The sequence below is a fragment of the Mauremys reevesii genome, linkage group 2 (assembly GCF_016161935.1).
Source record: "Mauremys reevesii isolate NIE-2019 linkage group 2, ASM1616193v1, whole genome shotgun sequence".
Classification (NCBI taxonomy): domain Eukaryota; kingdom Metazoa; phylum Chordata; order Testudines; family Geoemydidae; genus Mauremys; species Mauremys reevesii.
Window position 1 is genome coordinate 141,972,379 of NC_052624.1, and position 22,895 is coordinate 141,995,273.

Genomic DNA, 22,895 nt, shown 5'->3' on the forward strand with positions numbered 1-22,895 from the left:
CACAGACCAGGCCCCCAACCCCACACTTTTTCTCCTCCTCTCCACAGGTTTAAATCTTTATCAACAGTTTAACTTTTACCCTTTGATGCAGGGCTCACAAGTAATCTTTTATTGCTGGGATTCTTCCACAGTGCTTTGGTAGAGACCCACAAATAATACCTCTAGAAATCTCTTCTAGTTTCTCTCAATTTCAAGCCCAAAACATCTCATCTTCCGTGAGGTATTTTATGTCAACTCTTGAACTGTCCTTCTCCAGGAGAAACAAAAACATTACACCTAATCCCTATACCATCTTTCTTTCCACAAGCAGTTATTGACTAGACCTACCCTCCCATAATCATTGTAATCACCTGACAGTTCTACTCTCTTCAATTCCTTTCTATCTTTAAAGTACCTGATTTTGGAAGAGGGTGGAGCTGTATACAGGGTTGTCCTCAAAGGGGTAACTCATCCTGTGAGAAAATGGTATGTTCTTCTTTTGCACTCTGGGAAAATTCTAGAGGGATAAGGGTTAGACAATAAATTTCCATTAATACTTGTTTTCCAAATGGATAATTGGGTTTTTGTCTTACTAAGAACTTCTTGCAAAAGTATGTGTTTTCCATAGAAAGCTTCCATTTTTATTGAAAGAACAAATGCCTGAAAGTGAAATATTTTGGTTTTATATGTTGCTGTGTTGGCTTATGGAACCTTAGGTCATAGCTCAGTGTGTCTTTTCACTGCTCTGGACTGGGCTCCCTGGATGAACTACATATCCCATGATGCACAGCAGCTAGGAAGTCCCCATGATTCACTACCTCCACTCTCCAAGATGGGAAACCACAGTCCATGATGGGAAATGTAGTCCAACTGGGAAATGGGCTTATGGAGGAGAATAAAGGCATGATGATTCTTAACTACAACTACCATGAATTTCCTTGGCAGTATTTCTAAATGGAAATATTTTATCTTATGGCCAATTGTTATTCAAATTGCATCCAAGAAATCAAAATTTTCCACAGACAATTTAGATGACAATGATTTTTTTAATTTTTTTGTGAAAGTTTGCTATAGAATTTTTTCAATAATTTTATTAAAGATAAAGAGAGTTAAGAGGACGTACTAACAATCTTTGTTCCTTTCTCTCATCCAGCTTGTCTATTTGATCATAACCAAATAGAGATTAATATATCATAGTAAAGATGCTATTGTCTACTGATTTACAATTAGTGAGAGATTTGGATGCAAGGCTACTCTCCAAAAGTTCACAATCTAATTTAAATCAATGCTCCATTGAACCAGATTATTAGTTCAAATAGCTAAAGGGTTAATAGAAGTTGAGTTCTTTCACCCATGGAGATTGGACTCCTGCCTTCTCTCTCAAGTGGAAATGAAACCTTTGCCTGTCTCATTCTAGTCATTGTTTCTGTATGCTACACAATTTGGCATGTCTGGCTATGCCTGCTTCAGAGAGATACAGGATTGGAATAATAAGTAAACTGTAGGTTAAAAGTGAGGTGTATTAGCAGAAGCTTTTTGCAAATCCTGCCTGTACTACATCTGGTGCAAGTCCATATTGTTAGCCTTCATTTGCTTTAGCACAAAATTCATTATATCTAGCATTAAAACAAGGTGGTTTTTTGAAGTTCTGAACAAATGTTAGTTACTATAATGCACCCCCTAAGTACCTTAGTAAATCATTGTTTACTTCATTTTATAGCTGGAGAAATGGATACAATGTTATGTCAGGGCTTGACAAATAGGGGAAAACTTGCCACTGTTTTAAAAAGTGTATGGCCAGCTCTAAAACTGAAGTCTTCAGTGCAGAATCATTTCTCATCCACTTTCTCTCTGCTTCCACAGCTCTGGGGCATCTCTCAGGAAAATACAAGAAATACAGGAAGAGAAACAAATCAATACAGTTCACTATCCTAAATCTTTTCTCATTTCTCTTTACTTTTTCCAGATTCTTACTTTTCACTTTCCATCTTGCGTTCTCATTCTCCCCCTTCTTTTACGTTTCCTTCCCTTTTCTTTCAGCTAGTATGTACTCTCTATTTTTATTTATTCTCTCACTTTCCTGTCTTTTCCATTTCTCCTTTTTATTACACCACTAATTAGTTTAAGATTTTTTTTTCTTTTACAATTTATTCTACTTCCCTCCGCCCCTGGTCTCTGTAATTATTTCCCCTCAAGCCATCATATTCCCCTCTCTCTCTCTCCCTGTTCCCTTAATATGGTGTTTTCCATTCTTTGCTGTTCTGCCCTCATTTCCCCCACATCTGTTTGTCCATTGCTCCTTTATGTTCTTGTCTGGCTCTCCCATATCTTGCTTCTGATGTCAGAACCACTACTCTCTTCTATCATGTTTAGTAATCACTCAGAAGTCAGGCTGGATGAAGAGAAGACATTTTTATAGGAGATGGTTAAAAAAATTTTACATAGAAAAAAGGAGTTTAGACAAACATTGTCAGAAACAAATCATTTTCATCAAAAATTTGCAGTGAAATGTAAACATTAGACATTTGGACAAAAAATGAACTTTGTTCTGAACTTTTGAAGAAAAAGGCCATTCTCTCTCAGTTTAAAAAAAAATTCCTAGTGGACAAAGAGGGGAGAGAGCTATTTCAAAATTAAAGAATGTGAGATGTTTCCCATCAAAACTAAACAAGATCATTTCCAAATGAATTTTTTCAAGAGCACTGACAACTTTCATGACATTCAAACAAAGGAAAACAAAACAAAAATTCTTTCCTCCCCCCCACCAAATTTTTGGTGTGACACATACAAAGTAGAGCTAATTGGAAAATGGTAACAGAGATCAGTACATTCAGACTTAGAATGCTTCAGCTTCCTGAGATATCTAATTTATGTTGGGCATGTTCAAAGGATTAACATAGACATTAGCTCAATCAATCCAGTACTAACATTATTTCTTTTTTGTATAGTCACTGTGATGCTTGTAACTTGAAACCTATACTTACATCCCAGCATTTTAGACAATTTAATTCTTTTAAGAAAATACTTTTAACTGGTAAATAGAATTTGAAACACTTTTTAAAGCCATTTAAAATGTCAAGTATAACTATTTCCATACTCACATGCATCCGACAAAGTGGGTATTCACCCACGAAAGCTCATGCTCCAAAACGTCTGTTAGTCTATAAGGTGCCACAGGACTCTTTGCTGCTTTTATTTCCATTCTCTCTCTCTCTCTCTCTCTCTCTCTCTATATATATATATAAAGCCACACACACACACATACACATATATGTGTGTGTGTGGCTTAATTAAACAATAATATTTTAAATTGGTGGTTTGATGGTCAGTGTTTTTTAAACTATTTGCATGCCTATTTCTGTTTGTCTGGCCATCAGTATATTTTGTCAAATATTTTAACATAATTCACTTTCTGCCAACACTATGTGAATCCAGAAACGTGTCCAACATGTACATTCTCCTAGTTGCTAGACTTTCAGAAAGCAAAAATTTACTAGAGTTGCTGACTAAGATGCTATCTGATACAGTGCTAACTATTCCCAAGACTTAGTGTGCTAAAAGACTTCAACATCAAATTGACAATGCCTCTCAAGCAATGGCCTCATATCTCTTCTCTACACTTTCTACCCTTAGTTTTTCACAACTACACTCTAAAGCTTCAGACTCATCCAAGACCTGATTTTCACTTTGGCAGAGGCTATAAGCCTAGATCCTAACTTTCAGGCACCTTCAAAATCACTGGGATCCACAAAGCCTGAGTTAGATATGTAGGCTCCCAAGAATAAGAGATCCACAAATACCAGCACCCTAGATGGAGAGTTGCCTAAATTAGCCAATGGAATATCCCAATGAGAAGTATGTCTTCTAAACTCTGCCACTCTCATAAAGTTAAGCACCCATTTCTGCTTCCAGTCCACTGCTGGGAGCCCCTATCCTGGAGTCATTTTTGAGCCAATAAACCACATGCAGATTTGTCAGTCCACTTATAACAGGGATTCTCAAACTGGGGGTCATGGCCCCTCAGGGGATCTTGGCTATTATGTGGCTATTATGTGGGGTTCGTGAGCTGTCAGTCACCATCCCCAAACCTACTTTGCCTCCAGGATTTATAATGTTTAATAGTTTTTTAAAAAGTGTTTTTAATTTATAAGCAGGGCAGGGTCACACTCAGAAACTTGCTGTGTGAAGGGGTCACCAATACAAAAGTTTGAGAACCACTGACTTTAGCCCAGTGGTTAGGACACTTACATGGGATCTCCTAGGGTCAGGAGGCTTAAGTCCCTAAGTCATTTCTTGCAAGAATATGTTAGGCATCTGCCTAACCCCATGCAAAAATACAGGGGAGGAGATGGTGGCAGTCTTCATGATAGCTTTTTGTGCAGTGGCTAGGGTACTCCGCCAGGATGTGGGAGACCCCAGTTCATGTTCCTCATCTGACTGAGGAGAAGCAATTTAAACAGGTGAGTGCCCCAACCATAGGTCAATGGGATATTATTATGTGCATCCCAATCTTACTCACTGAAGCCATTGCACTTTAACTGAATATTAATTGGTACAAAGACAGCATGAGAATCACTCTATAACCCCATGATTAGAGCACTCACTTGGGAAGTGGAAGTACGACAGAGAAGGTAACTGCTCTGGAGTCCCCCATATCCTGAGTGAGTACCCTAACCCTTGGGATAACGATTATAAGAGATGCCTTCTTCCCCCGCCCCAGGTTCTTTTGTGTGTACCGTATTTATCGGCGTATAACACGCACAGGCGTATAACACGCACCTTCATTTTAAGGGGGAAATTTCAGGAAAAAAACTTAAATTTCAAATAAAGGACTTTGAAGCTTCTTAAGGTTCAGGGCCGGCTCCAGGCACCAGCCTACCAAGCAGGTGCTTGGGGCGGCGCCTTGGGAGGGGGCAGCGGGCGGCCGCGCTGCTCGCGGGAGGGGGCTCGGGCCGGGCCGCCGGGAGGGGACGGGGCTCGGGCCGGGTCGGGCCACGCCGCTCGGGAGGGGGCAGGGGCTAGGGCCGCTCGGGGGAGGGGGACGGGATCTCGGGCCGCTCGGGAGGGGTCGGGGACTAAGGCCGCTCGGGGCTCGGGCCGGGCCGGCCGCGCCGCCGGGAGGGGGCGGGGCTAGGGCGGTGCTCCGCGGGTTAGGGCCGCTCGGGGACGGGACGGGGTCTCGGGCCGCTCGGGAGGCGCGGGGCTAAGGAGCTCGGGCCGGGCCGCTCGGGAGGTGGGGCTCGCGCAGGCCGGGCCTGGGCTCAGGCCCCGCCGCTGGGAGAGGGCGGGGCTCGGGCCGCTGGGGCTAGGGCCGCGCTGCTCGGGAGTGGGGCAGGCTAGGCGCGCTCGCGCCGCTGGGGCGGCGCTTTTCTGCCTGGGGCGGCAGAAATCCTAGAGCCGGCCCTGTTAAGGTTATATCGGCGTATAACACGCACACATCATTTGCCCCCTATTTTCAGGGGGAAAAAGTGCGTGTTATACGCCGATAAATACGGTAGTTAGATGGCCTCTGAGCATGCGTACCACATTGGGCCCTGCAGGGGAGATAGGTGGAGCCAAGCCAATCTTCATCCTGGTATGAGGACTGCGCTGAGCAGATACCTGTTTCAGGCAAAAATGTGCATGCCCACAGTAGAAACTTAGGTGCCTAAAGCTCTTTTACCACAAAAATGTAAGTGCTGACTGAGTTTAGGCACCTACAGGAGTAGACAGCAGCTGAATGGGGTTTTTGTGGATTGCAGTGGTACCTAAATCAGGGAATCAGGCCCATAGTCAATTTAAAATATGTGCTTCAATTCTGGACTGATCACCACCTCTTTCCAGTGAAGTGTCTGGGAAGTTCAGTTGCTCAGCAGTCTGGAAATCAGATCAATTTCATTTAGATGCTTGACTATAGACACCAAAGTTTAAAAATATTGGTTTAACGCTGTCTTGTAAGCTGATATTCTGTGGTTACAGTACCTGTCAAATGAATACATATATTTTGCCAAGTCCTTTTTTATCTTCCTCCTCCTTCTATTTAAAAGCATTAGATGTCTATAAATAGGGTGACCATATTTCCCAAATTAAAATCGGATACCCCCAGCCGACTGCCAGAGCCCCCTCCCACCCACTGCACTGGGCTATTGCACATCGCTGGAATCCTGCACCACCCCTCCCCTCAGGCAAGGCTGTAGCTCATTGCTGGAACCCTATGGGGGGCCCCCTCAGGAGGCTGTCACCCATTGCTGGAATCTGGCCACCACATGCTGGAATGCTGCTTCCCACCCCCCAGCTCTGCCTGTCCCTCTGTGTGTGTGTGTCGGGGGAGGAGGGGGGCATCTCTGCTTGCCCTTTCTGTACCGCACCACCCTTTTTATGACAAAAGTTGGCATTTGTCCCATTTGCTCTTTCCAACTGATCAAGTCAGCAAGAGCAAACGGGACAAATGCCCGCTTTTGGGGAAAAAAGAAAAGTCGGAACAACCGCGACAGGGCTTAAAAAAGGGACAGTCACGGCCATGGGATGTATGGTCACCCTACCTATAAAGCTCTGACAACATGGAGAAATGTCACTGTTCACAATTTAGGTTCTTTTCCTTAGATTTCCTTGACAATGAAAAAGATTTTAAACAGTTGCTTAAATGGATACCCTTTTTTTTTCTGTGAAATTCCTTTGCCAGTCCAGTGGACCTGAAGGAAACAATTTCTCCATCTTTTGTCTGATAAAAATTATGCCACTGTAATGTATGTTGAGCAGTCAGGAATAGGGCACAGCCTGGAATTCATTAATTCCTGAGTACTCATTTCAGGCAATCTGCTCAAGTTTCGGGAAACCTCTCAATTGTGTTGGGCATGTTCAGAGACTTAACAGATACTAGCACAGTCAACCCCATAGAATTTTTACACCCTTTCATAAGATGATTCATTCACGTTCATGCTAATAACATACCTATTTTTATATCTCCCATTTTCTATTCTCCCCTTCCATATTTTTCTCCACCTAGCTTTCCTCTTCACTGAAGCATTAAACAGCAAACTCCTTTTCTTTATTTGCTGCCTCCTGGTTCTACTTTTCCCGTGCTTTTCAAATGTGAGAAAATAGGAATGGAGAAGCCAGGAGGCAGTGTACACAGAAGAGGAGTCACCAACTGTGTGATGGCCAGGCAATAGCATAATAGCACCTTCTATGCCCAGAAGTAGTAAAATAAAGTTCCTTACACAAGTGGTTTTCTCTGTGGTCTGTCCTCTGATGTCACATGCAGCAAATTACAACCCTGGTTGCATGGAAAGGTTCAATTTATATGGGTTTGAGATAGTGTTCTGTGCAATTGCACACGTCTCACAGGTCTAGGACTGGCTATGCACAGGCAAGCTAATGCATCTGTTATTCACATTACCATGGAACTGTGATCCACTTAAGGTCGAAACCAAAAGGAGTTGAGAACACTTAAGAAAACAAAAACAATTGCTTAGAAAAACTCATTCCGAAATAATCGGCCCTTACAGCCTCTTAGTCTTTTTTCCTCTGTGAGGAAATATGATAGCATGCAGAAAGAGCTTACCTAAAGAACAGGAGCAGAATTTTAAACTAATGGGTCTGGACTGCTATTCCTTAACTTAATGATGTGGCACTTTACTCTTTTTTTTTTCTTTTGGGTCCAAGCCCACTTTATATGTAAATTTCTATACTGCTCATAAAATGGAAAATCTCATATTAACTCAGCAATATTGTTGTTCAGTGCAAAAAATTACAACAAAATGGTTTGTCTTGATGATATGCATCCATTAGTAGAAGACCATAAAAGAATGTTATAAACATTTTTGGAGCTGCTAGGTGATGATTTTTCTTGACAGGCTAATGTGCTGTGCTATGAGTAGAAATTGACTAATATTGTTGAAAACAAGAAAATGACTTCAGTCTCTTTTACGCAGAATAAATCTCAAGAAAAATAGTGCACTTTGGCAGTACTCAACAGTTAAGATATCCCCTCAGGGCTGCAAGTCCAGATATATGCTTTTCACTTACTTTTCTGCTTTATCGAGTTGCATGTTGATTTTCTTTATTTTTGTATTAGAACGGGTGCCGTTTGCACCGTTATAGTTAAGGTTGTGTCAGTGCTTCAGTTGTAAACATATTTTTAGGGGATTTTAAATTTACCCTGAAAAATGTACTGAGGATGGCAACTAGTCTTGCAAGGGCTTGGGCTGCTATGGAAACATTGTTTACTTATTAGGACTTTTGTTGATTTGAAAATCAATGAAAGATTTTAAAATTAAGTTGGTTAATGGTGTGACAGTTGGCCAGCCCTGACTTCGATAAGCCTTTTGAATTGTGTACTGATGCATCAGACACAGGGTTGGCCGCTGTGCTGATGCAGACAAGGGAAGACAGTAAGAAGCATCCCATTGCCTTCCTAAGCAAAAAGCTGTCCCCTGCTGAACAGAATTGCTCTGTGTCATAGAGAAGGAGTGCTATGCCGTCGTGTGGGCCATCAAACAACTAAGGCCTTACCTCTTTAATAGGAGGTTCAGAATTCTAACTGACCATTCACCTTTGGCTTCACCAGACTAAGGGCACAAACTCCAAAATGCTACACTGGAGCCTGGTCCTACAGGAATTTGACATGGAGATTATGCATATTAAAGAAAAGGAGAACTGGGTAGCAGATGCCCTGTCCAGAAAAGATGAATTTTAGATGTACTGCCTCTGCCATGGACAGTGTCCAAGTGATGCCATCCCATAATGCCATCCCATAAGGCTTTATGGAAATATGCTTAGAATGTGTTTTATGCTACATATGCAATGTAATGTACCTCTGTAAAGGTTATGATCTACTGAATGTATTAATCCTATTTGTATGCATGTATCATTTTTGTATTTGAAGTTATGAATGTTGGCTGTGTACTGGCTTGATTTCTAAATAACATTAGTAGAGGATTTGGTCAGTTCCTGGAGAAAGGAATGTTGAAATTAAGTACCTAATCAAGAAACACTTAGAGGACAATGGATCTTGGAAAGCTCCAATCCACATAAGAAGTCTACTTGAGGATGTTCAAGATTAAAGAGGCTAGGACTCTTCAGCTTGGAAAAGAGAAGACTAAGGGGGGATATGATAGAGGTATATAAAATCATGAGTGGTGTGGAGAAAGTGGATAAGGAAAAGTTATTTACTTATTCCCATAATACAAGAACTAGGGGTCACCAAATGAAATTAATAGGCAGCAGGTTTAAAACAAATAAAAGGAAGTTCTTCTTCACGCAGCGCAGTCAACTTGTGGAACTCCTTACCTGAGGAGGTTGTGAAGGCTAGGATAATAACAATGTTTAAAAGGGGACTGGATAAATTCATGGTGGCTAAATCCATAAATGGCTATTAGCTAGGATGGGTAAGAATGGTGTCCCTAGCCTCTGTTCGTCAGAGGATGGAGATGGATGGCAGGAGAGAGATCACTTGATCGTTGCCTGTTAGGTTCACTCCCTCTGGGGCACCTGGGATTGGCCACTGTCAGTAGACAGATACTGGGCTAGATGGACCTTTGGTCTGACCCGGTACGGCCGTTCTTATGTTCTTAATGAACGCTACCTGTAAAAACTGAGAGTCATGCATGGACATGTGACTTTCTCAGGTGACTCCTAACCTCCATCTTGGAGCTGGAGTTTGCATAGGAGTGAGGAGGGGATCTCCACCTACAAGACAAAGTCTATTTAAACCCCTGGGAAACTCCTCCATTTGGTCTTGAGCTGGCTAAAGAGAGAGCATCTCCACCCCAAAAGATACTTGGAAGAAACTGGAAAAAAGGGCAGTGACTGCAAGGGGTGTGAGTGATTGCTGGACCCAGGCTAAAAGGAGATTAGTCCGTAAAAGGAAGCATTCTGGAACTGGTGAGGCTCTTATCTGTATTCAGTTTGATTAGACATAGATTTGCACATTTCATTTTATTTTGCTTGGTGATTTACTTTGTTCCATCTGTTACTACTTGGAACCACTTAAATCCTACTTTCTGTATTTAATAAAATCACTTTTTACTTATTGATTAACTCAGAGTATGTATTAATACCTGGGGGAGCAAGCAACTGTGCATATCTCTCTATCAATGTTATAGAGGGTGAACAATTTATGAGTTTACCCTGCATAAGCTTTATACAGGGTAAAACAGATTTATTTGGGTTTAGACCTCACTGGGAGTTGGGCATCTGAGTGTTAAAGTCTGGAACACTTCTGTTAGCTGCTTTCAGGTAAACCTGCAGCTTTGGGGCAAGTAATTCAGACCCTGTGTCTTTGTTGGAGCAGACAGGAGTGTCTGGCTCAGCAAGGCAGGGTGCTGGAGTCCCGAGCTGGCAGGGAAGGCAGGGGTAGAAGTAGTCTTGACACTTCGGGTGGCAGCTCCCAAGGAGGTTTCTGTGATCCAACCCATGAGAGTGGCGTAGTTGGCAGGATCTGTGCACAGCTGATTTCTTTGAGGCACTGGTAGTCATTTTCCTGCTTTCTTCTGCTGGGCCCCACGCCTTCTGCAGTTCACTGAAACTGGGATGCACTCAGCTCAATGTTCAGACTTTATTTTGCTTCCTTTTCTGTCCCTACTTCCCTTACCAAAAGGGATTTTTAAATTCTAGTGGAATAAAAATATTACTAATTACTGAGTCCAGAGTTTTAGATTGTTTCCAATTTCTGACTCAGAAATAGATCTATTTATTTTAACAGGATGTTTTAATAACAAAGCACTGCTTGTTAAATAGAAATGTGGCTCTTGGAAAGGACTGAGATTTTATAAACCACAAAAAATCAAAGTATCTTCATCTGAAGATCAGAAGTGTATTGTTTCCTTTCAATCTTTAAGCAACTAGGACTGAGGATTGAAAAGTTACTGTCACTGTAGCACACCAGCAGATGTTCCACAAACCATGGGAAAAGATTTTCACACAGACCCTGATTCTGCCATCTTTCCACTGAATAAATATTCCTCACTCAATAAGTAGTCTCATTCATATCAGTTACTTAGTAGGGGTGGCAAAATCAAGCCCACAGTTAGAGAATCCACAAATGCCTTCCTCTGACCAAGTTGTGCTCTTTCTGCCACTTCCAGCAGCTGCCCCTACCCCCCAAAAAATCTCAGTCCTCCTACTTAAAACTTCTTAGCTTTAGTAGGCCCAAAAGGCCAACTCCTCTCCTCTCAGACCACTTTCTCCAAGTCTGAAGAGTGCTGACTGATCATTCCTACCAGGGCACTTTGACAATCTGTGCAAGGTAGGCTTGGTCCCTTTCCCACGATACCCAATAGAGCTCTGTAGAGGCAAGGACATCATGTTTCCCCTAAGAGTCTCCATACTATACTGGCCACTAGACTGAGTTCAGAGACAGAGATGCTCCATCATCTTTAGTAAAGTGCTAGTGAGCCCTCACTAGACTCTTAGCAACCAGGTATTAGAGGAGACACCTCAATCACTCACTGGGCATTGCTAGTGAAACCTACCTAGCTAGAGTTAGGTGATGCCTTTTACCTTCAGTGCCACCTGGTGATGACAACTGCAGGGTTGGGATAATGTGAGGTAGGGTCTATTCCTGCTTATATATCATCCTCACAATTATTTACTAAGTTCCACTCATTTTCCTATGTGCAAATCCATTTAAGGTAATTGATCTGATTGTGGCAAGGGAGGTGGGTTAGTCAGCAGGTTCAGGCTGAGCAACTAAGAGTAAGTGGAAACAGAAAAAGGCATGGAGACACCTGTGAAAGAACAAAGACAAAGGGAGCATAAAGACTGCTGTCACTGCCAGAGCAGAGAATGAGAGTAGTGCAAAAGGAGCTTAGATTAGAGATGCGGGGAGAGATGCACATGGTATAGTATAAGGCTTTAAAGACAAGAATGACACAGTTGAAACTCACGTGCAGGTTGATAAGGAGTCAGTGAAGTGACTGCAAGGTGGGTGAGCTGAGAAAGACCGGGTCAAAGGGAACAGCAAGAACAAAAACCACACAAAGAATATGATGTCTTTTCAAATTGAGCTTGGTACTTTTATTCACAGATCAATTCTTTACTGTTCTGCCAGCTCTGAGAGGAAAGTGTATCTAACCAAGTATGGCAACACACTATCGTATATGAAGGTTCAAAATGTTGGTAATGTTCTGCAGCTCCAGACTGTGAGAAAGCAGAGAATTAAACAGCACCGCCAACAGTCCTCACTATGTAGAAATAAATCTCTTCTGTGTAAGCTTACTGAGGGTTAAAAATAACAAATCACCATCTGTTTTTATAAAGGTCTCCAGCTTCTTCCTGCTCTGACATAGCTCAGGTCTCTTGCACTTCAGGGCATGCCTCAAGGCTCATCTCCTAGTCTGGCTTTTGCCAAGTCTGTGTGCAGACTGAGATTTTTGAGAGAATTTTTTATATGGTCAAGTATTATTAGCAGCTGGGGGATTAGTCGCTAGTTATTTGGTTTTTTTATAATTATGTCAGAACCACCTAATGTTTCAGATAGGTGTATGATAGGGCTTCCACCCCGCACAGGTAGAGAAGGGATTAATAGAGCCCTGGGAAGCTCCATGGGAAGCATCCAATAGGAAAGGGGCTGCAAGGCTCCCAATCAGAGCTCAGGAGGCTCATATAAAAAGAGCTGCAGGGCAGAGCAGGTTCAGTTGCTGTGGGAAGCTGAGGGAATAAGGACTGCATCTCTGGAGGGATGAGAGAAGCACCTTGGACAGAGCAGAGGCTTGCTCCTGGGAGGAACATCTGAGGCCCTTAGATATGGGTAAAGAAGGAGCTGAGGCCATGGAGAAGTGGCGCAGGGAAATAGAGCAACATTGACAGAGGTTGCAGAGGAGCAGCAGGAAGCTGCTATTTACAACGTCCCTGTTGGGGCCTGGAGTAGTGGACAGGCTCGGGTCCCCCCTACTTCCACTGGGGAAGTGGATGGACTGTTAGATACCTCACCTCACACAGATGACTACCTAGCTGGAGGGCTGAATCGAGCAGAGGACGCTGTGATCCTGGGAGCTGAGAGAGGAGCTATAAAAGGGAGCAGAGACAGTGTCAATGTGCAGACTGTGGACAGGGGTGTTAGCCTCGAGCTAATGTCCAGCACAACCAGGAGGAGGCATCAGTCTGGCAATAAGAGCTGCACCCTGCGACAGGTGCCTTTAACCTTCAAAAAATAAAGTATAGGATGAGGCCCATATATGTTACATAGTGTCATGCTGCTTCTTGGTCTTTAAGATACTTTATTTCTCACCCCTCTGCCCCGTTTTTACTTGAGACATCGATAGACAGTTAAATGGCAGTAAAATCCAGTTCAGTAACTCGCATGCACTTTTAAGGTGCTGTAGCTACTATGCATTTTCAACATCAAGTAAATAGGTATTTTTGTATATTTGCTTATTGTATCAATGGACACTGACAGGGTGTATCAATCCCCCCCACTAGCCCAGCAAGGGTTAACCACTCACTGAGGGCTCAGAAGGCTATGCCCCTCACTCTTGTTGGGCATGCTCCAGCTGGAGCCAGGATATAAAAGGAAGCAGCTCAGTCTGGGATGACAGAGGAGGAGAGTGGACACATGCTGCATGCTCCTGCCAGGAAGCTGCCGGAGCTGCAGACTGCCCCCAGTTGATGGCAGAAACAGAGGAAGACAGACATTCAGTCACTGCCCCTGGAGGAATGGGTGCAGTTGGCATGACAGGTAGGATGTGGCAAAGGAAACGTGTTTGTGGAGGTTGGAACCTGAACCCAGGACTACTGGTTTCATAGGGCCATGGGTCAGGATCTGGTGGAGTAAGATGGGCCTGTGTCCCCCCCCTACCATTGGGTGTGGCTACTGCCTGAGATATTAGGCATCACTACCCAGGACAGCAAAAGTTTGGAGGTACTGCCTAAGACCAAGGACATGGGCTGCTAGGCCTTGCTGTCCCCCATTGCAGGGTTGGCCTCAGACTCTAGCAGGTAGGCCTCACTGCCCTGAACGTGAGGGGCCACAATCTCCAAAAGGGGGTGAGTTGTCTCTGTCCCACCTCCTTTCCCCTTAATGGCCTGACGCCGCACAACAAGGTGTAGCAACCCAGCAACAGGCAGGCATTTTATTAATGAAATACACAGGCAGTTGGTCTTTAAATATGCCTTTAAGAGAACATAAATACATTGGAAACTCCACACATAGATATTTGACTCTGATTCAATATGGGTTTTTCCAAAGTACTAGTATTAGTCTCTCTGGTTGATACAGATACTGACTTCTGTTGATAGGTTAAGTATTGATTGAGGGAGCCAGTATTTACTGTAAGATAATGACTAATATTGACTGAGGCAAAGATCAATACCTGTTATGTCATGGGACAAAAAACCATGATATTCTCTCAGTTAGTATACAATATGTACTTTCACATACCTGAACTGGTACAGTCTTTCAAACAGGCTAAAATTTCATCTTGCTGCATGAACTACACTCGGGGACTTTGTCTTTTAAACTATTTAGTAAGTGAGGCCAAGACTATAACAGGGTTAAAAAAAGAACTAGATAAATTCATGGAGGATAGGTCCATCAATGGCTATTAGCCAGGATGGGCAGGGATGGTGTCCCTACCCTCTGTTTGCCAGAAGCTGGGAATAGATGACAGAGGATGGATTGCATGATGATTACTGTTCTGATCATTCCCTCTGCGGCACCTGGCATTGGCCACTGTCAGAAGACAGGATACTTGGCTAGATGGAACTTTGGTCCGACCCAGTATGGCCTTTCTTATGTTCTAATGATAAAACCAGAAAAAAACTCCCAAGAAAGGAATATTAGTTATCATGAAGCTCAGCCTGACTCCATATATTTGCATAAACAATCTGATTATTTCATCTAAACATTTTTTTTAAGACAACCCCTTACCATAATATCTGAGTGTCTCCCAAATAGTTAAAAATTAAATCTACAAGTTGCTGGAGGCCCAGTTTCCTCCCTACTTCTCCCATAGCAGCCTGATAACACTTTGCTTTTGGTTGTGAATTTTTAATTCCCTTTTTACTCTTCTCTCCTCTCAAACTACGCTGTCTTCTCTCATTCTTCTTCATGTCCTTTTGCTCCTCTTCCATCTCCTTCTCCTTACTGTTTTCAGGTGGGGTTGTGGGAAAAGCTTTCTATGTTGTTCTGAAGGTTAGAAGTTTACTTCTACTGTCCTCCCAGAGTACATTTCAAGGTCTCATCCCTGGTGCTTGTGTCCTACTCTCACCACTTCACACTGGAATTTGGCAGTTTCATAGTTCCTAAGGAGCAAAGTTACTGTGGGAAATCACTATACAGAGAAATTCTGAGATATTTACAGTAAGATGTATTCCAAAGAAGGAATGGAAAGACTGCCAGTGATCAGGTATTCTATAGGTAGCCAGTGAAGAGAGCAGAGTATCAAGAGTTATGATGTAGCTTTGCATTTATACATAATTATAGTGGTAACATTTTAATGATTGCTGAACCAGCTTTGTTACACTTTGTTGCACATAAAATTGAGTATGAGGAGGATTCTACCATGGGTTAATTCAGTGCAGAAGCTACAGTAAAGAAGAACTATAACAAAAAATGGTGTAATGACTCTTCCATGGGAGACAGCTTTAGAACACAGATGCACTGAGGCTGCATAAAAGATTCTCTATTTCCTGCCCCCACTACCAGCCTCACACCTTGAAAGTCAGACAGTGAAATCCTACCTCTTCCGTAGATGGGAAGAGGAAAGAGGAAGAAACTTGAATCAGACTCTCCTGTCTGTATTCCACTCCTTTGGTGTCTCTTGCAGGAGAGTTCACTCTCTTTTTCTGCCAAGGGGTGAACTGCTCTTCTGTTGACTATTTCACTCTCTGAAATGTATGCCTAAAGCACCACGAAGTACTGCTCCCCTGACTTACTCATCCTCCACGGTTCTGAGAGAGAGTGGAGTCTTTGATAGTAGCAGGTGGTAATATAGAGCTAATAGTGACTAAGCCCCATCAGTTAAACCCCTCTCAAAACCACTTTGTGACCCATATCTCTCTAACTCTTGCTCCATCTGCACAATGGAGAGAGAAGCAGGGGGCAGAGGTCAGTTGTGATAAGATAAGGGGAGAGTGGGATTGTCTGATTCTAGCCCTTCCAGAGGGCAACATCATGAACTGCAACATCATGATTCTCTTGTCAACCCAGCTATTGCCTCTCAGGGAGATGGAATACCCATGCCCAAGGGAGAACTCCTCCCGCTGGCATAGGTAGTGTCTTCACTGAAGTGCTACAACAGTGCATGTGTAGATAAGCCCGTAAGATAACGATATGGCAGACCAAAAGGAAAGATTTAACAAAAATCATGCTTCCCTTCTGCAGTTTTCTATGGGAAAAGACATATATGCCCCTAAGTGTGCTGCAGAGCAAGACAAAGTGAAGAGAAGGGTGCAATGGGTCCTCAGTAAATGATGAGGCTGATAGGAGATGTGTATACAGTGATTTACGAGGAGGTTATGCTGAAGTTAACTCTGTGTCAAAGACATGCCGTATTACAGTCTTGACATTTTCAACCTAAAAATGTCTTGGTGTAGGGCTTGGAAAGCTATTAACGGCATCAACTGCTGTTCCCCCATTTATCTCTCTATTTGGTGAACTGAGATACTCTTTCCTACTAAAAGCCACTGCAAATTCAAATAGTGATTTTTTTCCTGTAAAAAATTTATTGTTGATGAGCACTGAAAGATTACTGGGGAAAAAATAATTCTATGCTTAAACATCATTTGATCATCATTAGATTTAAAAAAAAATCAAATATAGCTCAAGATTTTTTTTTAATTGGATTTTTAAGAGCCGTTGTGCAGGACGTGGAATGGTTGCTACTCTGCAAAAATCAGTTATGACTGTCATCCTCAAATTACAAACCAACACATTATTAGTACGTTATTAAAATACAGAAGAGAAAGGAGTTTATTTGCTCGTGAACCATTAGTGAATCCCTAAACTGATGAGAATAAAAGTGAAACTGCCTTAGTTTACTACTGTTGTTTTATACACTTGGTTTCATCAACAATCTTTGCAATCTAACAGAAAAAAAAAACAAACAGAAAAACTAAATGTATAAGAGGTTTTTTCCAATTAGTTTCAGGCTCTTGCATAGTATAGTTTGCTTTTCTGTATGGGGAAGTTGGTGCATCAAAATAATTATCCTCCTGTTTAAACACACACTATGACTACATTGGGCTATTTAATAGTCGTATTGCCTCTCTTATTTCTGATTTTTAACTATCATTGTTAAGGCATTTTTAGTCAAAGAAGTCTATTTTTTAAAATAACTAGTAATAATATACATTAGTGTGTACATATTGAATTCACTGTTATTGAAGCATCCTTTAGTGTTTTGCAAAAGCAAAACTTGTGCCACTTGGTGAAGAGTGTAGAGGAAAGACAGCATTAGCTTCCCCTTTTAAAATCTTTTTTTTTTCCCTATGGTGATCTTAAATGTAAGTACTTTAACAAATACTGCAATGCATTATGCACACGCTTAACCTTACATGCTTGAATAGTCATGTTGAACTCAGTGGGACTACTCATGCATGTATAGTTAAGTCTCCTCTATGCTATGGTAATACAAATAAATAATAAACAGCACATGCATAATAGATTGCAGGATTGGGGCCTTAGCTACTATAGTTACTGGTACAATACAGGACTCTAAGATCGACAGAAAGAATTAAAAAGATGAACAGAAATGAATGTTAAAGTATCATGCAAAAACAATTTAATCTGAATACATAGGAATACATTTAAAAAAATGTATTGTGATAGAACTTGAGCTTTCAAGTCAGGATTTTGCACCCCACTGGTCTCAGTGCTGTACAAATATATAAGAACAGGATAGCATAAAAAATAATAGGAAGGAATGAGGAAAGAGGACAGTAGCATTAAAGAGAATATGTGTTTACATAGGCTTAAAAGTGCATGAAGAGTGTACATGACTACAAAAGCTATTTTCTGATGTAGCTGGTGAAGGTTACTTTCTGAAATGAGGAAAGGGAGTGATAGTAGATAACTAGATAATGTAGCTGAAACATGAATTTGTGTGTATGAACATGTTTTAAATTCATAACAAGTGGTAAATTAGTAAGATTTCTGAAAATATTTCCCACAATAAGACTGAGACCTAATATGCAGAAAACATTATTAGCAGTCAAGGGCTAGGTGAGAGTTGTTAGGAATCAATGATACTGAGGAAAATACGATGGCGACAATCTCCTGAGAGTCAAAACTACATGGATTGTGAAACAATTGAGCCAATATGATTGTATCCAGTAGTGGGCAGCAGCACAGGTGCACACTAGCTCATTACAATCTCGTTTTTATTATCAGTATTCTCAAAATCAAGACAGATGTATGAAGCTAGTTAATGGGAACTTAATACCTCTTAAGATCAGAGAAATAAGGTGGAGTTGACAGTCATTCAAAGTTGCCTAATAAACCAACTGCACAACTTCCCTTGCAGCTGCAAAGAGACGAAGCTGTTCAATCATCCTAGAATCATTTGCTAATTCCAAGTCACTGTTCCTAAAGAATAACCATAGATAAACTTTGATTTTTAATAAATCATTTTCTTTTTGTAAATAAGAGTTTAAAGTTGAAATTTACTGAACCATCTAATTCCTTTGAAAGTTAAAGGAATGAATTTGCTGAAAAGCCAACTGATGCATTTAAAAGGTCTCTAACTGTTGTGTTCTCTCAGCCCATGAACTGAATGGTTTTATTTTAACTATGCACTGTTAATTTCATTGCAGTGATTAATGAACCCTTTCACTGTGCAGTTTGAGATTAGTTATTCTCAGGGTTACCTTTATTGCTCATGGCTGTTGAAAGAGCATTTTCATAGGGCAATTTAATAACTTAAAACTAAAAAGACAGATAATTACAGAAAATTGCAGAATTTTAAAGACGGATACTAATTAAAGCCCACCAAAAATGTATAAAGGAGGAAGTGCATCTGAAAATTTTAGTGAATTGTTGAGAGGTGGGGGGAGATGAAATCTGTGTAAAACAAAATTATAATTTCAGTTCAAGCAAAGATTGACCTCATTTTTACCTCAAATCAATGAATTTAGTAAGGCAGGGGCAGATTTGAAAGCCAGATATGATAGGAATGGCTAACAGGACTTGCAACAAAATTGCACCATAGAATTGGAAAAGATTTGAAAGCCAGATATGATAGCAATGGCTAACAGGACTTGCAACAAAATTGCACCATAGAATTGGAAAAGGAGATGAAAGACAGAAAACTCTGAAGTTAAATCAGTTCAGGATAGGGAGGTGCTCATCCCAGAGCTGGTGACTGAGGGTATATCCATATTTGGAGCTGGAGGAGTAATTTCCAGCTCAAAAAGACATACCTTCATAGGCTAGCACACTAAAAATAGAAGCATAGCCAATTCAGCATACATGTCAGGAGGCACTAGCCACTCTAAGTACATACCTAGCTGCTCTGAAGGGACTGTCCTCAGGATGGTGAGCTCATACTGCTACTCACATCACAGTGGCTATGCTAGCTCAATAAGAGTGTGTGGGTATGTCTTCTTGAGCCGGAAGTCACAGCTTTGGCTCAAAACATAGCCATACAAGCCATTCTCTCTTAGGGTATCTCTGCTCTCCTCAGGGTGCCAGGAGCCAGTCTGCAATCAACCACAGGTTACGGCAGCCCTGAAGACTGCCTTAATTTCCATATTAGCTGCAATGGCCCATATCCCCAGTGATGTAATGGGCCAATAGCCCAGACGTAGGAATGAACTTGGCAGAAAAAGGGGTGGTGCAGCTGGACTTGCTAGGGATGTTATTGTAGAGGGTGATATGGATGCTTTGCACCTACTTTATACAGTCTGTCAACATAAAGTGCCAGTGTAACCATGAATCCCCCCCAGATATTCCCCACAAAATTTAATATTTAGAAGTTGAGCATGATGGAATGCTAAAACTGTACTATAATGTACATCCAGTAGGTGGTGCTATGTGTAACACATCTTACCTGAACTGGCAACAGCCGTACTTTAAAGTTTAGTGCGCTGCTAGGAATCTGAAAGAGAACCCATGTGTGGTATCTAGCTGTGATGGAAACTGTAGCCAGTCCATATCTGGATAGAAGCCTAACCTGCTAGTAGCAGCTCTGAAACCTACTGTGCACAAGGAGTACATGACAATAAGGGTAAGTAGTATTTGGAACAGATCTAGTGTGACAGTTGAATTGCATGTTACTTGGAGGGTTCAGTCAACCCTTGCTGGGGGATGTGTCGCTAAAACTCCTCACAACTAAAACTGTTAAAGGTTTTCATGACCTCATGTATGGCAGCATTTCCCATTGTTGGGACAGGCAGATATTGTTGTAACTTATTTCTAAAATAAAAGCATCTGGACCTAGGAAATGTTCATCTCCAGCAATAAGATGAACAAACTACTGTTGGCCACAGCTGTTGAGAACTATGGGATTACTTCACTGAGGGTCAAGTCAATATTATCATTTGGTCCTGATGCAACTCAGTTTGCTAACTCTGATTTATACTATGAATTTGAGGTTCAGGCAAATATCAGAATTAACAGTAAAACTCAGGTACAGACACTGTGTTTTCACCTGCTGTTGTGCAAGAAACTGGGACAAAGTCACAAATGTCATATATATAACTGCAAGTTGTCACAAGTTTATTGAAAGCTTTGCCAAACCTTTCAGTGAACCTGACCTGAAGGTGCAGTTTGTAACCAGACAATTTTGGCATGCTTTCAAGTTTAATTTTGCTCAGGTATGCTATTGCTTTAGATTCCAGGTTGTGCCTGGCCTGCCCCTTGTATGGTTGCACGTGAGGTGTGGGTGGGGTGAGTGCAAGGACACTTCTTCACTCACCTCTGCATGGGGTGAGACACATGTGCAGTCTTTGCACACCTCTTAGCACATGGATGGTTCCCCACGAACCCTGTAAGTCCCAGCCTCCACAAAGGGGCTCAGAAGTGTAAGGAGGCAGGACTATGTGTTAATCACCTTTAGACCAGCAAGAGAATCGACCAGCTGCAGGGTGCTCTGTTTGCTGTACTTTCCTGAGGGATGGTTCAGCAGAGACATTTTCTTTATTCCAACAGAGGTCTTGCCAGAATGAGGTGTCTCTGTGCCATGTGACTTAGAGGCACAATCTGTCAGTAAGTGGGATATATATCAATTTAATATCTCATATATCCTCTCTTTGCTCTGCCAGTGAGGCCACTGAACAAGTCATGCCCATCTTTGGGTGCTCTACCACTCAGGGTTACTTCACTCAGTTCCTATATAAGCCAGTAGGTAACAATCACATCTGAGCCCTTATGATCACACATCTTTTACTATTGGTGGTAGCTAATAGATTTTCTGAACTATAATTTAGTTTTAAGTTTGTGCTGATAGAAAAATACAACAAACGCCTAGACATCAATAAATCCCATTGAGCCATTCCAGGAGGTAATCTCAAAAGTTATGCATTTTTAATGAGTGAAACAAATGTTTTCCTGACCAGGTTGGTAATAAAACATTAAAACTACATAGGATCAAAATTCTGTTCTCAATTGTGTGGAGGGCTTGTGTTAGTGGTAAATGCATGTGGCTCACAGGACAGAATTTGGCCTGAAGAAAGGTCAAAGTCACAGTAATAGACTGCAGCTGATCTCATTCCAGTTCCGTATGACTTTCAGATCACATCTTTGGCATTTCTGAACTCAGTGTCACTTATGTAAAAACAAGGTACCATCACATCTAATCAAAACCAGATTTCAGTAGCACTTTCAGCAGAGAGGCTTATGCCTGAACAGGTATGGAAGTTAGAGAGGAAAGTAGTTTGGAGGTCAAATGCCCAAACCTTCTTCTGGAAAGACTAACAGGCCAGACAGACTGAGGGAAGCACTATGAAAAGATGTCAGTTCCACACTGCTATAAGTCTGGCATCTTTCCCACCTACTAAATTTGCTCAAGCCAGATTCTCATCTTTGCTCACACTAGATTCAATCCTATAACATACTGAGCACTTCCAGGAAGTACTGATTTATCTAAATTCCCACTGACTTTAAAAGCTGAAGGCACATAGCACCTTGCAGGATTTGGTCCATTCAGTTGTTGAGTACCCTGCAAGTTGTCACGGATTTCAGAGTAAGGTATTGAAAATAACATAGGGTGGCAAAATCTGACCATTCATGTTTGCATAGTGCTTTGAAACGCTAGAGAAAATCATATACTTAGTTTTTTAAAAGTTGTAATAGTACTTACTTTTAAAGAAATACCTAAACATTCTGGGATTCTGGACAGGCTTAACAGCATATGAATTACTGGATGTAAAAGAAAAAGTCTGCAGGTAATGCCACTGGCCTGGCTAATTTACACATTGTGTTTTTTTTTTTTTTTTTTTTAATAATCATTTCAATACTCAATCAGCCCACTTTTACTGCAAAGCTAAAAATAATCACTGCTCAAAGCAAGCTGCCAAATAGGTTGTGAACTTATCTTATTGCAGACCCCCTCCCCACTCTCAAACAAGTCACTTACATTAAACAACAAAGAATCCTGTGGCACCTTATAGACTAACAGACGTTCTGCAGCATGAGCTTTCGTGGGTGAATACCCACTTCTTCAGATGTCTTGCATCTGAAGAAGTGGGTATTCACCCACGAAAGCTCATGCTGCAGAACGTCTGTTAGTCTATAAGGTGCCACAGGATTCTTTGTTGCTTTTACAGATCCAGACTAACACGGCTACCCCTCTGATACTTTACATTAAACACATCTCCTTGCTGAATATGGGCTATCGAATTACCACTGAAGTGCTAGTGCCTGTTACATCCTGTTCTCCAAGAGATCCTGTAGAAGAAAATACATCTTCCCTAGAACACAAACACTCCTTACAGAGAAGCACTGCAGCACTAGTTTTAGTCTCGCCATAAAGACAAAAGCTTTTCAAAGGTTGAATTGG

At 41.7% G+C, this 22,895-nt stretch overlaps 1 long non-coding RNA gene across 1 annotated transcript in view; it reads left to right on the forward strand.

The window, feature by feature from the left end:
* The first annotated feature begins 422 nt into the window (after positions 1-422).
* The window catches only part of LOC120398916, a 70,222-nt gene continuing 47,749 nt past the window's right edge, over positions 423-22,895 (forward strand). The window contains exon 1 of the long non-coding RNA XR_005594808.1: positions 423-465. This is a non-coding gene — a long non-coding RNA (uncharacterized LOC120398916). The remainder of the gene's footprint in view (positions 466-22,895) is intronic.